A 6,033-nucleotide genomic window follows, 5' to 3' on the forward strand; every position below is an offset into this window, starting at 1 on the left:
CTGAGCCTTCAAAACAGCTCAAAGCTCCAGACAGCAGAACAAGAAATTACCTGCACGCGTAATAATGTAGCGTAATGACATAAATCATCAGCACAAACAGGTGGCTGATGTGTAATTTACCTTGGGGCAATGTGGTTTGACCAGACCGTGAAGTTAAACACACATTGTATGCATTTTTTTTTTTAATTATACCATCATAGAATCAAGTGAATTTAAGTTGAAGTTATTAAACTCAGTCAGCTACAACAGTTTGAGCTGCTGCAGCTACTTAGCTAAAACTTCTTTATTAGATTGCTTGCACATACCAGATTTAGCCTGTACTACTAGAGCTAAATGCTAGTTTATTACACTAAATGGAAGCTAGGCTACCTAGCTAAAGTTAGCTTATTTAGTAGCCTACACCAGATTTAACCCACAAACTGTTAGTTTATGGTTTATTACACCAAATGTAGGCTAGGCTACTTAGCTCAAGCTAAGTTAATTGGTAAGCTACCCTAGATTCAGCCCACTAAATGCCAGTTTATTACACCAAATGAAAATTAGGCTATCTAGCTACAACTGTTATTCAGTAGCCTACACTAGATTTAGCTGAGGCTACCTAGCTAAAACTAAATGCTAGTTAAATACACCAGAGTTAAGATAGGCTACCTTTCTAAAACTAGCGTATTGAGTGGCCAAACCCAGATTTAGCCACCTAAATGCTAGTTTATCACACCAAATGCAAATTAAGCTACCTAGCTAAAACTATGTCATTAGGTAGCCTACACCAGATTTAGCCTACTAACTGCTAGTTTATTGCACCAAATAGAAGCTATGCTACCTAGCTAAAAGTAGGTTAATTGGTAGCCTACACTAGATTTAGCCTAGGCTTCCTAGCTAAAACTAAATACTAGTTTAATACACCTGATTTAAGCTAGACTATCTAGCTAAAACTAGCTTATTGGCAACACCTTGCTAAAACATTTTATGTGTAGCCTACTTGAAAAGATAGGCTATTATAATTTCACTTCTGATTTTCTAAATACAACCAGACTGCAATAAATCTTCCCTTCATTAGGGCTATAATGTTTTCTTGCTTGAAATTTGTTTTGGTGTTTATTAAACCTAAATATCTATATATTTTGTAATGAGAGCAGAATACTTGCACTATGTCTTTACCGGCTACAACAGGTTGAGCCTGCTGTATACCTAGCCAAAACAAGTTTATTGGGTAGCCTACACCAGATTTGGCCTAATTACCTAAAACTAGATGTTAATTTATTACACCAAATGTAAGCTAGGCTACCTAGCTCAAATTCCTACCAGAATTAGCTTATCAGACTCAAACTAACCAGGCTACTTAGCTAAAGCTAGCTTACTGGGTAGCCTACACCAGATTTAGTCTAATCAGCTAAAACTAAACTAAATGCTAGTTTATTACACCAAATGTAAGATAGGCTACCTAGCTAAAATTAGCCTAATGGGTATCCAACCAGAATTAGCCTATCAGACAAAAAACTAACTATGCTACCTAGTTAACGCTAGGGTAGCCTACACCAGATTTAGCCTAATTAGCTAAAACTAAATGCTGGTTTATTACACCAAATGTAAGCTAGGCTACCTAGCTAAAACTAACTTATTTGGTATCCCATCAGAATTAGCCTATTAGACTAAAAGTAGCTAGGCTACATAGATAAAGCTAGTTTACTGGGTAGCCTGCACCAGATTTAGCCCACTAAATGCTAGTTCATTGCACCAAATGAAGGCTATGCTACCTAGCTAAGACTAGGTTCTTGGGTACACAATAACTTAGACCCAGCTAAAAGTGTTTTAGGTGTACAATAAGGTAGGCTATAGCTTCAGTTTTCATTTTGTATAATAATACATCAAGAATATGAAAAAGTTAAAAACCCCTCTCAGCTTGAGCTGTTTCTCCAGGAAATACAATCAAATCACAATATTAAACGAGTAATTTCCAAAGTATATACTATATTTTCATCCATGGACCCAAATAATACTTTGCATATTAAAGATAAATGGGAGATCGAATTTGGTGCAATTATCCCAATTGAAACTTGGACACAGGGGTGTGAGGAAGCACATTCAGTGACCAGTTCTAATATTTGGAGAGAGTTTAGGTGGAAAATTATAACAAGGTATTTCTGAACCCCACATATAATAGCTAAATGGAATCAAACAGGATCAGATAAATGTTGGAGGCAATGTGGACAGCACATAGGAAACCATACTCATATAATGTGGTCATGTCCAAAACTAGAGGATTATTGGAAGGAGGTTTTTGACGCTTTAAAAGAAATTTTTCATCGTGAAATACCTAAAGATCCCATGGTGGTTCTCCTAGGCATAATACCAGAAGGGGTTACTGGCCGAAATAATGTATATTTGTTACAAATCCTACTAGCCGCGGCCATTAAGTGTATCACATTTAGGTGGTTGAAAATTGAACCCCCTTCATATAATGATTGGATTTTGAAGGTATATGAAATCTATGAAATGGAAAAAATCACCTATGCTGTTCGACTTCAAAAAGAAAAATTTTTAAAGAGATGGATGCCTGTGTTGCCTCTGATATTGCAGTGATGTATTCCTGAGGTTTGATTTACGGATTCATGGATTTATGATTCACTCATTTTGGATATGGTATTTGGTATTTTTTTTTTTTTTTTTTTTTTTTTGTTTATTTACATCTTATTTATATTTATTTATCCTTACCACCCCCCCCTCCCCTTTTTTTATTATTTCTAGCATTATTAGCTCTGATTGTGGAGTTTCTTATCTGAGCTAGGAGATGGCATTGATTGTATTTGTGAAGTGAGGCATATTTCCGTTTTTCAAACTATTATAACAAGGACTGGATTAAGGGAGGAGGGTGGGGGAGAGAGGAAGAAAAAGAAAAAAAAAGGACATTTCAAATGAAAGGACTGATGAAGGGGAAAATGTGATGATTGTGGCAAGTTACTGGTGTATGTCTGTTGGTTGTTTAAATAAAAAATAAGTTAAAAAAAAAAAAAAAAAAGTGGAATTTGTGTTTTTTTCAATGGCAGTAGTCATTGTCATTGTTGATAAGTATTGTTTTTGCTCGTATTTCGATAATATTGTAGAATCTTTGCCCTTTATCTTTGTTTATAGATAGCTCTAAGCAGCTGGAACATCTGTCTGCCTCAGCAAAATGCAATAAAATTCACAGACATCAGCCTCTAAAATGACCATAAAGTTGAATCAACTCATCGCTGTAAAACAGTTTCAACAAAAACTGCAAATTATAGTCTCCATAAAAGAAGGATTTATTGCTGCATTAGACCGCATCAGCTGTAGCTAGGAGTAGCCTGGGCCTTGTAATGAAATGGTAATTAGGATGAGAACAAGTTATCCTCCAGCCTAATTTATTCATGATGTGTTGTGTTGTTTCCCTTAATTGATCAGTGGTCATCATCATCTCTTTCACTGCGCCCATGATGAACTAAAATTTCCAATAAGTCATGGCTGAGCTTCAAATCATTTCCATGAATAATGTGATTAATTCTCTCCATTGGCCAGGTTTGATGCTTATGTTTGGACTCAACAGAAACTTGCAAAGCTATGAGTCAAATGGTTTTCTGTTCCTGTCTTTCACTCCTCCATACTGACTGTTGCCAAGCAAGTTGGACAGGATTTTTTTAGCCTCCCACGTGACTGTTAATTTGAATGCAAACCAGGCAGCACTGTGAAGGACCTGCCTGCACTTTGCACTTCCTGGTACAGTATCTCCCCCGTCGTCGCTCCTCCCTACCTGTTCTCCTGAATTACTCAACACACACAATGGATTTCGGTAGAACTATCATTCAAAGGATGTTGCAAACAGGAGACCTCGTGCACTTCCAGTGAAAACAGATTAAAAGATACATGACAGTTGTTTTTTTTTAATCAGTAGTTTGCAAGATAATAATTTTTTGTAATGCTGAAACCAAGAGCTTACTAATACAAATAATGACCAGGTGATTAATGAAAGCATCCCAACTTAAGTAATCCATCCTCGACCCCCCAGACAGGTATTTAGACAACAACCTGTCATTTCCAGGATTTGATGAGCAGTTGTGTCTACAGGGCTAACAAGGAGTGTGTGGGACGGATGTTATGTTTACACTCCTTCTGCTGTCTTAAATCTCTGAGGCTGAAACTCCTCAGTGTCGCCTTACAGCATGGGAAGCACTCTTTGTTTTGTGCTGCTGGCAAAATGCACTATAACTTGTTTGAATTAAGCAGAGAGAAATATGACATATATCTGTTTTCTTGCTCATATATGTATGAGAGATATGGTATGAACCAATGCTGTGAATATTTGCAGTCTCACCAACCAGTTGGAAATCTTAACCGTGTGAAACAGATGAAAAAGAAACGAGATACGTGACATTTTGACAGAGGAACAAAGGGTGAACAATTTTTAGGCAAGGTGATTTATCTGTTTGCATTATTTGCCAAAAAGGTCAAGAGTCAGTTGTCACAGCGTTTGAAAGGAGAGAACGTGACAAGACAATGGCTTTAATATTTACATAAAGCTTATATAGAGACTGTTGTAGATTATAGCAGATGAGTTAACCCCTTAAACTTAACTGATTTTAGAGACATATGCCAGGGATGCTCAACATTCAGCCACGTTCAGAAAATGACAGGAGGTCAGGGGCCAGTTAATAAACAAACACTAATATTTATTAGTGAATATAACAAATGAATTGCCTGTTTTCAACCTTTTGAGGCAAATACAGTTGCAGCAGCCCGGCACAGGTCAGCTGTACACAGGGGTGTTTCTTGTGGACATTCAGAGTGTAGCCATGTCTTAATTGAATTTAATGTAATTTAATTTAATTCAAGTTAATTTAATTTAATTTAATACCATTTTATTTTATTTTATTTCATTTTAAATAAAAAATGCTCTATATAAAGGTATACTTCACTCACAAAACACCATTTGCAAATCAATCATGCCTTGAATTTATGAAGAAAACATATTGATTTATTTATTAATAGGGGGCCCATCTTAAACGACAGCAAAACTGTATCAAAGTATCAGTTTACAAACTCTCACACAATTCATACGGTATAATACAAGTCTCATTTTGCCGGTTGTATGTTCAAACACATGTATTTTGTTAACAAAAAAAACTCACTTCATATTGGAGTCTGACTTTTAGTGAGAGAGTACGGATAAGTTACACTTTCAGTTCAGTTTAAAATAGTAAGATTTTAGTGGAAATTAGTTTGTAAATTTATGTTTTGATAAAGCTTTGCGGTCGTTAAATGTGGTCCCCAATCAGTCAATAAATCAATATGCTCACCATTTTCTGTAGAGGCACTGGAGCAAAACAAAAGTATCTCAACAAGTTCAAGGTAACATCATGACTAATGTTTTTACAAATTATCATTTTGTGAGGAAGTATTCCTTTAATGCTTTTTTTAATGCACTTTGGCATCATATTTAATTTAAAAGGACAAAAAATGATGGTTTAAATTCCAGTGGAGATCCCAAAGTTTCAAAAGACATCAAATATGTCAGACTGAATTTTGGGGAACTCTGTATGAAATAATGCGCAGACATCAAGAATAAAAAGATTTTTAATGTGTAAACATTATTGAAGCTGATAAAGATGCTGTAATTCTCAAAGATTTTATGTCATGGGAGGGCAAATTTATTAAAATAGGATAAGATAAGATAAGATGAAACTTTATTGATCCACTGAAGGAAAATTTAAAGGAAGACAGGGCGCAGATGAGTGGAAAAAAGTATATTCTAATAACAAATAAAGCTATGTTAGAAAGCTTTATTTACACAGTACAAACTGGCTGTAGACAAATGTGATAAATGTAATGCAAACCCAACTGTGCACTTTCCAAATATTCCAAATCAAAGTGACAGTAGATATGCATTAACACATGCTTTTATACATTTTGATTTGTGTATGTATTCTATGACAACATGGAATTATGTGAATAATATTTTCTTTTAATTATGTTTAACCTATTTTCTATTTTGTTTTTTTCTAATGTCTGTTTATTGGT

This window comes from Epinephelus fuscoguttatus, linkage group LG23 (assembly GCF_011397635.1).
Source record: "Epinephelus fuscoguttatus linkage group LG23, E.fuscoguttatus.final_Chr_v1".
NCBI classification, from domain to species: Eukaryota; Metazoa; Chordata; class Actinopteri; order Perciformes; family Serranidae; genus Epinephelus; species Epinephelus fuscoguttatus.